We start from the raw sequence: 11,372 nt of genomic DNA, 5'->3' as shown, positions 1-11,372 counted from the left end.
TCGTGCTTCAGTGGAAGTGGTCCCTTTATTTGCTTGTGACCTCAGCGTGTGCTTTTTTAAGGGGGACTAAAAGACATTTGTGTTTTCTTAATTCTATGTTGACATTGTTGTGTATTTGGTAATGTTTGTTCAATGAAGTCATTATATGATAGTAATCCTCTTTACTCCAGTAGGAGGTGTGTGTTATGTGTGTGTGTGTGTGTTTATGGGTGTGTGAGTTATCAAAGACGTATTATATTCCCAGAACACAGACACCATATCTTGTGTCTCTATCTAATTTGCTATGTCTCGTCTTCTGTGTTGACGTTCCTCTCAGATCATAGCGTTTGTAACAAATATATTTCCGGTGTGTGTGTGTGTGTGTGTGTGTGTGTGTGTGTGTGTGTGTGTGCGTGTGTGTGTGTGTGTGTGTGTGATTTTCCAAAGGCGTGTTTTGTACCCAGACCACATACACCATGTCTTGTGAAACTAATTGATTTGTCATGCTTCATCTTTCGTGTTATTGGTGTTGCTTCCAGATCAACCAGTTCATGAAGAATATCCGTGAAAAGCAAGAGGCAGGAGAACACCCCATAGCTGATGCCATAAACCATGCCCTTGACACAGCGGAAGGCAGGTAGGCTCTTCTGGCTATGTTTCTGTATTGGTGCCAGTAACCATAATTATAGTGTCCCTTTTCTTTTCGTTTTTGCTTTTTGTGCATATATGTGTGCGTGTTTGGGGATATATGTGTGTTTTTGTCTGCTTGTGTGCATGACTCCGTGTGTGTGTTTTTTTTCTGTGTGTGTGTTTTCTGTGGGCACTACATTCCCATTTCCCATTTGCGTTTCTGGGATGGTTAAAAGACAACTGGTGTTTTCTCAATTTTATGTGACATTGTTGTGTTTTGTTGTTGTTTTTTTGTTAGTTGGTTTGAATTTTGTTTGTATGCTTTTTTGTGTGTTTGTTTGTTTGCTTTTTGTTGTTGTTTTTTTGCTGCCCCGTCATCTGCACCATTTCATTAGCATTACTCCCACGCCGCTCATTTAGATTCCTCCGTATACGGCCACACCCGGGTTCGTCCGTCACAGTTCCAGCGTCGGCAGTCCGCAGGGAACCATCGATGTTAACTCGCTAGGAGGCCACACACCAGAGGAGACCCTGCACTGCTGCTGAGTCACTTCGGTTGTGTTCAGTGGTGCCTGTTCAGATTCAACGTACTTAGGACACCACCTACTAAGCCCCCTACAAATGACAATAATGGCTTAGTCACGGAGCCAGACTGAGTGAGCGTCCCTCCCAGAGTGGAGACCGCCACCACGTCCCTCAAACAGCAGCTCCCCATGAATCTGCCGACAGTGAAGACATTGACAGGACTCACCCCAAGCACGGAAGTTGAGGGGTATCGAAACTGAGGTCACCATGAGAGCAGGGCATGAAAGGCCACAGACTTTGAGACTGTTTTGTTTATATTGATGATGATGAAGGAGGAGGGTTGACGATGACGATGTTGCTATGGAGGTCCATTTTGGTTTGGGATTGCGTGACAAGGCTGTACTCTACGCTTCCTGTCATAATGATATCCCGGTGTTAACCAGGCCGGAGAGATACAGACACTTGCAGTGTTGGTCAGGTAATTAAAGCAACACACTCAAAGACGCATCCCTGAAGTGGATGACACTCGACTGTGTGGTCCCAGTCTCCCCATTTAAGCCCACAGAACACTCAACTCTGGGTAGGAGCCGGTCACGGGCCGAAAAACCCACCTTCGCTGGGATTCGAACCCACGTCCTCCCAGCCTTTAGTCCGCGACGCTAACCACTTCGCCACGGCGGCTGGTCATTGTTGTGTATTTGGTAATGTTTGTTCTGGGCATGAAATCATTGTTTGCTAGTAATCATCCATACTCTAATAGTAGTAAAAGGATAATTAAAACTTGAAACGTGTGTGTGTGTGTGTGTGTGTGTGTATGTGTGTGTGTGTGTGTGTGTCTTTGTTGTAGTTGTTGGTCTCAGTTCATCCAGAATCATAAGGAATGTCAGTGCAATGTAAGAGGCAGGAGAACATCCCATAGCTGATGTAATACGTCATGCCCTTAAAATCATCTCTCTCTCTCTCTCTCTCTCTCTCTCTCTCTCTCTCTCTCTCACTCACTCACTCACTCACTCTCTCTCTCCATTTCATGAAAAATGTCTGCGCAAAGAAAGAGGTAGGGTAACTGCCCTTGGCTAATGCCAAGTAGTAGTATAGTGAGGGCCGGATAGTCCCCCATTTTAGGACCTTGGTTTCTGGCCTAAGACGTACGTTATGGTCAAAGTACGTCATAGAGTAAATTTTACTGCTTTATTTTTTTGTTTCTTTTTTTCATGTGTCCACATCCAAGTATGTCACAGTATTAGTTTATAATGACACGTGTATGTCACAGTATGTCACAGTATAAGCTAACACAAGTCTAACTACGTCATCATCTCAGTACGTCATAGTGTAAACTACTTTATGAAAATATTCTTTTTTGTGTCTCCACATCATGGTATTAGTATGGCATAACAGGTATGTAATAAATCAATCACGTCACAGTTTTAGCTGTTGAAAAAAAAAAAATTTGTGTGTGTGTGTGTGTGTGTGTGTGTGTGATTCAGCTTAGTATTGTTTGATGAGCTATTTGAACTTTGATCCTTGATTTTTGATCATGAATCTGGCCTTAATTCTTTTAAATCTGTCACATAATGACGATGGTTAATGTTGAGGTGGTGCTTTCTTTATCATATTGAGATAGATTCGAGGTGCCTTCCACCAAGCGACATGGAATGGTCTCCCTGAGGAGTTTGTGACAGCAACAACAACCAGCGCCTTCAAGAGTCGACTGGACAATCATTGGAGACACCTGCCTAGCCTGTACGAACCAAAGTGCCAAAGTTAAAATCAGTCTTTTGCTGGCCACGCATGACGATCACCAAATAACAGAGTTTTCAGAGGAACCACGAACAGACCACCGGTCTCAACCGTGGATCAAGTCAAGTCAAGTCAAGTCAAGTCAAGTCAAGCTTGAAGAAGACTACAGAAGAGGAGTCGGACGGAATGACTGACCAGGATGAAAAGAGGACACTCAGCAAAGACAAACGGAAGAACCAGAGGAAGAAGAAGATGAATCAGCATGGTGGAAGAATAAGTCCAAGAAAGCAGCAAACAAGCTGCAGATCTGAAGATGAAGTCAGAAAAACGGTGATGAACCCCAGGATACAATGACAGAAAGCACAAGGAGAAAAGCCACAGAAGAAAATACACATACAAGAACAAACAAGCAGAATAGAATCTTTAACAGGCAGGAATGGATACAACCAAATAAATGAAACACCAGAGACAAAATAGATATGGACAGCATAGTCCAGTCACAGACAGACAGAGAGAAAGACCAGTCACAGGGAGAGAGAGAGAGAGAGAGAGAGAGAGAGAGAGAGAGAGAGAGAGAATGGATCTGAGCATCCCTTCACCTGCATGATAGCGGGAAATGGAAAAACGTATTTCCTGGAATGATTCGTTAATCAAGTGGAAGAGATGACAACAACTGTGCCGGAAGAGTTCTAACGGTGCTATTGCGAATGGCAGGCAGCCTATGTATGATCGGCAAAGAGGGATTGGGCTGGTGACGTTTGTGGAGAGCATGCCTACGGCCTGGCACACAGAGGAAGGAGAGACGAAGAAGTGATTGTTGATCATAGTCGATTTTACAAACGAAACGTTTGAGATGGTGATAAACTTGTCATTGTTTTGTTTTGTTTTTGTTTCTTTACCAAAAGGAAAATGAGGGTGACGTCCATCGTTTAAAACCTGTTTGGAAAGAATATGGAGCACCAGACCATCAGCCTGAACGCGAAGTATACGGTTGCGTTTAGAAGATCCGCGGGATACATCTCAGGTCAGCCATTTGGTGAAACAGGTGTACCTTGGGAAGCTTAAGTATGTTCAGGGGGCTCTTAAAGACGCGACTTCATGGCCTTAGTGTTATTTGTTGATCGCGACCTCTAACAGGAAATGCCTGGTCATCTACGAATAAGTATGACCAAACACTGTGGTATCAGCCTATCCATACTGGCCTAAACTAAACAATTGAAAGAACGTCCTTTGGGAACCGTGGTGATGGAGGACTCTGTCGTCATCCTCAAGAGCTCCAACACGGTTCAAGAGGTGGATCAGTCCACACCTCCTCTTCCCCCTTCATCACAGACTGTGGATCCTTTGAAATATGAAGCTGTGCTAAGTGTCCTGAAGATGATGCAGAGTAAAGCTACACAGTTGTTGACTCGATTGAGAGCTTGTCCACAGCTCATCTGATGGAATCTGAGAGGCAAACTGGAATAAAAAGGGCGAGTGTTCCAGAATTCTAACGTGGTCGACTTGGTGAATGACGTATTGCGCCAGTTAAAAGCTTGAAACAAGGACCGATTGGCTGGAAAGCATTCACTCATTGCAAACCATTCTTCTTTATCTGCACTTCTTCTTCTCAGTCAATACCACCAGAACAACAAACCACAGTATCAGATATGGTTTCATGATCACACTTGAAGGAATTGAACCCAAGTAAAGGAAGGTCATGGAGGAAATTGTCCAGTCTGTCATTGATAGACTAGACTGAAATGGATTGTGCACACGGTTGGGACCCCTGTCTGTGTCTACGCGTCCACACAGCTTATCCATTTCATCAAAAACTTCTTCGGCCCCCGTCACTTACGAAACATTTGGGCTCTGAAATTAGGTATGTTGGTGACGAGAGACAGAGCGAGAACTATCTATAGGTGTACATTGTGTCAGAACGTGTGGTACGGGGACAGTCGTCCTTGTCAAACATCACTTTGGGGAACACAGTCAGAGTCAATTCGTCAAACTTTTCCTGCATCACAGAGTGCAGTGGGGTATAAACCCCGCCTTTAAACGTTTCTGTGGGTTGACCGCCTTAACATATCTTTTCGTGTCGCATATGCCAGTTTGCCACATGTGGCGCAGGCCACTGCGTATCAAAAGCAGAAAAAAAATTATCAAAAGCATCAAATAATACTATTTTGAGACACAAAAAGAAAGAAAACTTACCATGAATGAAAGGCGTCCAAATCACAGCCGATGACGTTTTCTTTTCCTTTGTGATATCATTCTATTTCTTATATAATCATGTTGTAATGATACTCGGAGATAAATCAGTGTCAGAGCAGCTCTTCAGGAGTGCAGGTTATAAAAGTGTCTTGACAATGGGGAACATTTTCAAAAGTGAGTTGACAACGGTGCACATTTTAAAAAAAATATCTTGACAACGGGATCGAATTTCACATCCTGATTGAGTGATGCTCCCAGATCAGCCAGAACGAAGGAGAGGTGGTGGTGGTGGTGGTTGGAGGTTAGGCCGATGCATGTGCATAAGGAATATCAAATTATGATATGATATTCTAAGTATCAAACAATATTAAGCGGAAACACAAAAAGCCCACAAAAACTGCTTAAACTATGACGTACTTGTACTATTACGTGGAGACATAAAAAAAAAATACAAGAATCAGTTTTAGTAACCGAAATGTCTTGTCATTTTCTTTGTTTTATTCATTGTTAAGAGGAAACGTTCAAAACAGACTGCACTTGACCGATCTACAGGTGGAGTAAGGAAACCCCACAAGTACAGGCCAGGAACAGTGGCTCTTCGTGAGAAGTGAATTTGCAAGCACATTTATTTCCACATTTCGATGGCGTTTCGTGGTACTTTGATTGTACATTCCGTATGATTTCTCAGCAATTTGGGCTAAAATAGGTTACGCACTCGGTTTATATGCTGTGACATGATATACATTACAGAGCACAGTAACATTAAGTTGTGGTACATTACAGACCAAAGTGATATATTGCATCGCTGATGACAGAGGCATTACGCATTCCATTGCATACAACAGTGACGTAACATTTAATACCACAGAACATAAGTGTGACGTTATAAAACATTGCTGACAAGAATGACATGACATGACATGATATTACGTTTTACGTTTCAGACCACAATGGCATAACATAATACTACATTTCAGTCCACAGTGATCACAGGATACCTGACTTCGCAGCCTGCAAAATCCCCAGCGCAAGAAGAAGCAAAACGATGACGATCATTGGACCCAGATCTTGCAAAGCAAGGAAAAAACATTTTTTATTCAACAATAATCATTTAGTCAAATTTAGCATGCTTTAGCCTATGCAAAACTCCATTCCAAGTGCTTATTTTCTTGTTCTGCTGCTAACATTGAACAGTTTGTGTTACTTCAAATGGGTTGAGAAGGTTTTGAAGGAAATGTATTTCTCTGTTATAATATGCATGTTCTCCTATAAATAAATAAAAATCAAATATTCTCTTTTGTGCATACTTACTCAATTATCACGACAAAGTTTTTGGTCTTTTCTGTTTTTGAGTGATTTATCAACTAGTTGTACGTTTAATTTTTTTTACCATTTCCCCTTTGTTGGGGTCTGTTTCAATGTTGTTTTTTCTTGTCAGTATGACAGAACCAAATGTTTCTTGCCTTTTTGTGTTACTATTTCAGTTGTTCTCTGGCAAGAACTGAAGCCAAGACCCACAATCAACAGACTACAATCAGAATAAATTGCTCCGTTATGCTCAAATTCCAAAATGGTTAATTCACTTAAAAGATCTATAACTTTAGTTGTTAACACTTTAACTATAATTATGTTTCACATTTTAAAGGGTATTCTTTGGGCATCACCAACGCATGATAAGCCATACATTTCTTTTCTTTTGCTTTTTGCGTAAACGTATATTTACCGCTGCTAGAGCAAGTATTAGTGTGTGTGCAATCTCCAAATAAAAGCTCTTCAAAGATGAATAAAGACTTTCTCCAAATGCAAACTGTTTTCTGCCTTGTATGAGTCGCCCAGAAAGAGTTACGTGTGTTGCTCATTTTGTATTGTTTTGTGTCTATTTCTTTACAGGAAAATACCGCATTGTATGCGTGTTGTTAAGTCTGCTCTTCATTGGAATGAGGGGCTTGGTGTTTTCTGACAACACTCAGTTTCATTCATTTTAAAGTTTTCTATCGTGATGTGTTGTGTAGTGTCCAGTCGTGTCGTATCATGTCGTGTCGAGTTGTGTTGTGATGTACTTGGATATGCTATGCTTTCCTGTGCTGTGGTGCTCTGCACTGCACTACATTGCACTGAACTGTACTGTTCTGTAAAATATTGCATTACACTACATACCTTACCTTTCCTTGTTCTATTTTGGGAAGGGAATATAACTGCCTATGATGATAAAATATGTACCATTCTTGATTGAATAAATTCAGAGACAAAGCCACAAAAGGCTTGGTTTTCAGCAAAACAAAAATAGCATCGCGAAGACGCAAAGACACACACATACAGACACACAGATACACACACACACACATACACACACACACACACACACACACACACACACACACACACACACACACACACACACACACACACACACACACACACACACACACACACACACACACACACACTTTCCGTTTATCTTCCGAAAGGTCCAAACGATCGAAATACTGAGTGGCTTAGAACATTACAAGAACAACAGCCTGGTAAATGGGTAATAGCGGGTGATTTCAATGCTCACGCTCCATTCTGGGAAAAGGACTGTAAAACTGTGACAAGCAATCGGTTAATAGAAAACATCACTGACAGCCCCTTTTATCTTATGAATGATGGTAGTGTTACTAGAATTCCTGACGTCTCGAAATACAGACCAACAACAATTGACCTGACACTAATATCCCCAGAGCTAGTCCCATCATGTACCTGGGAAACACATAAAGACACATTGGGAAGCGACCATGTGCCTATCATCATTACAATCGCTGATGATGATAACCAGCCTGATAATAACGTCGACATAATTCCAAAGTATAAATATAAAAATGCAAATTGGGATTTATTTCAAAACATTCTTACCTCTCACGATTTTGAAAAACTTGAGAATGAGAGTGTAGATGTAATGTATTCAAATTTTACAGAAGCTGTGTTATCGGCAGCTGATATGTCGATCCCAAAAGTAAAGGTTGTGAAGTCAGGTGACCGTTCAGGTAATGTCTGGTGGAATGATGCATGTGAAAAGGCAGTTAATTACAAGAAAGAAACGTTTAAGAACTACCTCGCGGACAGTAAGCCCCCAAACCACAAAGAAATGAAAAAAGCAAACACTCAGAGTAATATGATTGTAGCCCAAGCTAAAAAAAAAATCATTGGTCATCATTTTGTTCACAAGAAATTTCAGATCATAAAGACTTTAATAAAGTTTGGACAAAAATGAAAGAAATGAAAAATGGAATAAAGTTACCAAGTTGCCCAATATCAAATGACTCACAAAACAAGTTTCTATCAGATCAGGAAAAGGCAGAAATCTTTGTTGAAATGTTTGCGAAAAATAGCAAATACGAAGGCTTATCACCTGCGTGTAAAACACACAGAGACAGGGAAGAAAATAGTGCTTTATACAGTGATCCTATTCCGCAAAATGACTTGTAGTTTAATTCTCCTATTACATATGAGGAGTTACAAACCGCTATAGCTTCCCTTAGCAATAAAAAAAAGTTCAGTTGGCATCGATGCACTATCGAATGTGATGCTAAAACACATCCCCAAAAATTGTATCGTTTTCCTACACAAAATATATCAGAAATGTTGGACATCTGGAACTGTACCACAGATATGGAAAACATCAATAGTTGTACCGGTTTTAAAAGCAGGAAAACCTAAACGTAATAAAAATAGCTACAGGCCTATTGCTTTGACCTCGCATGTCAGTAAATTGATGGAAAAAATAGTCCTGTTTAGAATAATAACTTACTGCGAAAAATACAATATCATTCCAGTGAACCAGGCTGGATTTAGAAAAGGAAGATCAACGGTCGAACACCTAGTAAAGATTACAACTCAAATAAAACATCAGTTTGCCCGCAGAAAAAGTGTCCTAGCAACGTTTTTTGACGTAAAAAAAAGCCTACGATCAGGTTTGGCACAAACGTCTGTTATTCAAACTGAAATCAGTTGGAATATCTGGTAATCTATATGGGTATATAAAAAGCTTTTTATCTAATAGAATTATTCAAGCAAGGGTGGGAACACATTATTCTTTGCCACATAAACTTGACATGGGAATTCCACAGGGCTCAGTTATAGCCCCTATTCTCTTTGATATTCTTATTCAGGATCTACCAAAGGCATTGTCAAATCGTGTAGTTTTAGTACAGTATGCTGATAATATATGTATGTAGATGGGTGTCAATCTAAAAAAGTCAACCCCACAAAGAGCACAGAATTACATACGTCGTTTGTATCAGTCTGATCTTGATAACATTGGTAACTATATGTTTGAAAATGGTCTAGCTTTGTCGACTTAAAAAACATGTATGATGTTGTTTAATTCAGGTGGTAACCCATCTAGCACACCCATTTTTAAATTACTTGGTGACGTCATTGATTATAAACAGGTAGTGACGTTTTTAGGTGTTTATCTTACTTCAAAGCTGACATGGAACATTCACTTTGATTACATCTTAACAAAGGCAAGGAAAAGTATCAATTTTATGAAAATTCTAAGCCGCTTACTCTGGGGAATGGATACAAAAACATTGATTCATCTTGCCATGGCCCTTGTAAGATCTAAGATAACCTATGCACAAGAAATATTTTTCAGTGCACCTAAATATCTATTGCAAAAGATTCAAAGTGTAGACTGTAAGGCCATCAAAATTGCCCTCGGAGTGCCCTCTCATGCATCCAATCAGGAAACATACAAAACAGCCGGAATGCTTCCCTTAAATGAACATCGTGAGTTAGCAAGGAAGATCTGACATTGATTTTCCTAAAAGAGCTAAAGTCATTTCCTCACAAGAAACAGTTGTAACTTACATTTCAAATCTGTTAAAAGAATCTAATGTTAACATGAAAGACTTAGCTGCAAAACCACATCATTCTCCTGTTCCTTTTAGGGAAATGTTGAAAGCGGATTTTGATATCACTTATTCTGAAACAAAAAAGGAAGAAAACATCAATATCACGACAAGTACTACTAGAATTCATATAGCAGATGGATCTGTTCTTGGTGACAAAAACGCTGATGCGGATTTCTATATCCCTGCCTTTAAAGTTGAAAAATCTTACTTTTTTTGGAAAACATCTTTGCATATTCACAGCTGAGCTAATTGCTGTTATACAAGCTCTGAACTACTTAGTGAGCCATCAAATAGTTTTCTCGAAAATAGCATTCTTTGTTAATTCCAAATCAGTACTTTATGCTCTAGAATTATTCAGCCTTGAAACAAGACCTGACTTAGTTATTGAGGCAAATCATTTGGTACATTGTTTAAGGATTAAAGGGACTGAGGTCAGTTTTTGTTGGGTGCCTTCTCATGTGGGAATTAATGGCAATGAAACTGCTGATAAAGCAGCTAAAAGAGGAGCACAAGATTCAGAAAAATCGACAAAAATACATGTCCGTTTCTCCGTAAAAGAGGCATACACTTTGTTAGAAAAATCAGCATGGGGTCGATTTCATAACCGATGGAAGTTAAAGTTTTTAAACCATAAAGGAACATTATTCCCAGAGAATATTATTAAAGAAAAGATACCGAATCCATCAGCTTGCTATACAAGATTAATAACCTCTACTTTCTTCCGTATAAAACTTGATGCGCTGAAGATAAAGGATAGTAAAAATGTTACATGCATCTGTGGTAAGCAGTTCAGCTTGCCTCATTGTTTGTTTCACTGCCAGCAGTTACGTACCTTCTTGCCCAAGTATTTCAAAGAGAATAATAATTCTGCAGATGATTTTTGTAAAGTTATTTCTGACGAGGTTCTTATGGTCAAACTTTCACAGGCATTAGTTGATAGCCCTATTTCTACATTCCTTTAATGCACTTCAGAATTATGTTGATGGTTTCTGAATATTATCATTATTATTATTGAATTGTTACTGTTAAATGTAATTGCATGTTAGTTATACATTTTACGGTAGTTTTCTAGTTTACCTTTTTTCTGTTTTCCTCTTCCCGCCCCCCCCCCCACCCCCCCCCCCCCACCCCACCCCACCCCCACAACCACCACCACCACCACCTTCCTCCCCCAATGCCCCCCCCCCCCCCCTTTTTTTTTTAACGTCTAATATCACTGATAGTGAAAAGACGCTAAACTAAAGAACGAACACACACACACACACACACACACACACACAAACACACAATGAAACCTAAGCCTATAGCCTATATTGGGTTTTATTTTGTTGTTGTTCTTGTTTTCCTGTTCTATTTACGTTTTGGATTCCCTCTGTCTCTCTCTCTTTCTCACTCACTCTGTCCTATTCTTTC

General features: G+C 40.0%; 1 long non-coding RNA gene across 2 annotated transcripts in view; it reads left to right on the top strand.

Moving 5' to 3' along the window:
• The window catches only part of LOC143288843 (uncharacterized), a 12,146-nt gene extending 5,056 nt beyond the window's left edge, over positions 1 to 7,090 (top strand). Inside the window, exons 4-5 of one of the 2 annotated variants that reach the window (XR_013056146.1) lie at positions 519 to 616; positions 6,042 to 7,090. This is a non-coding gene — a long non-coding RNA (uncharacterized LOC143288843). Of the gene's footprint in view, positions 1 to 518; positions 617 to 6,041 lie in introns of those variants that run through there. The other variant, XR_013056145.1, reaches the window with a different exon arrangement.
• The last annotated feature ends 4,282 nt before the right edge of the window (positions 7,091 to 11,372 follow it).

Source organism: Babylonia areolata, chromosome 13 (assembly GCF_041734735.1).
Source record: "Babylonia areolata isolate BAREFJ2019XMU chromosome 13, ASM4173473v1, whole genome shotgun sequence".
Classification (NCBI taxonomy): domain Eukaryota; kingdom Metazoa; phylum Mollusca; class Gastropoda; order Neogastropoda; family Buccinidae; genus Babylonia; species Babylonia areolata.
The sequence above is the reverse complement of the archived record's forward strand: the minus strand, read 5'-3'. Positions and strand labels throughout refer to the sequence as shown.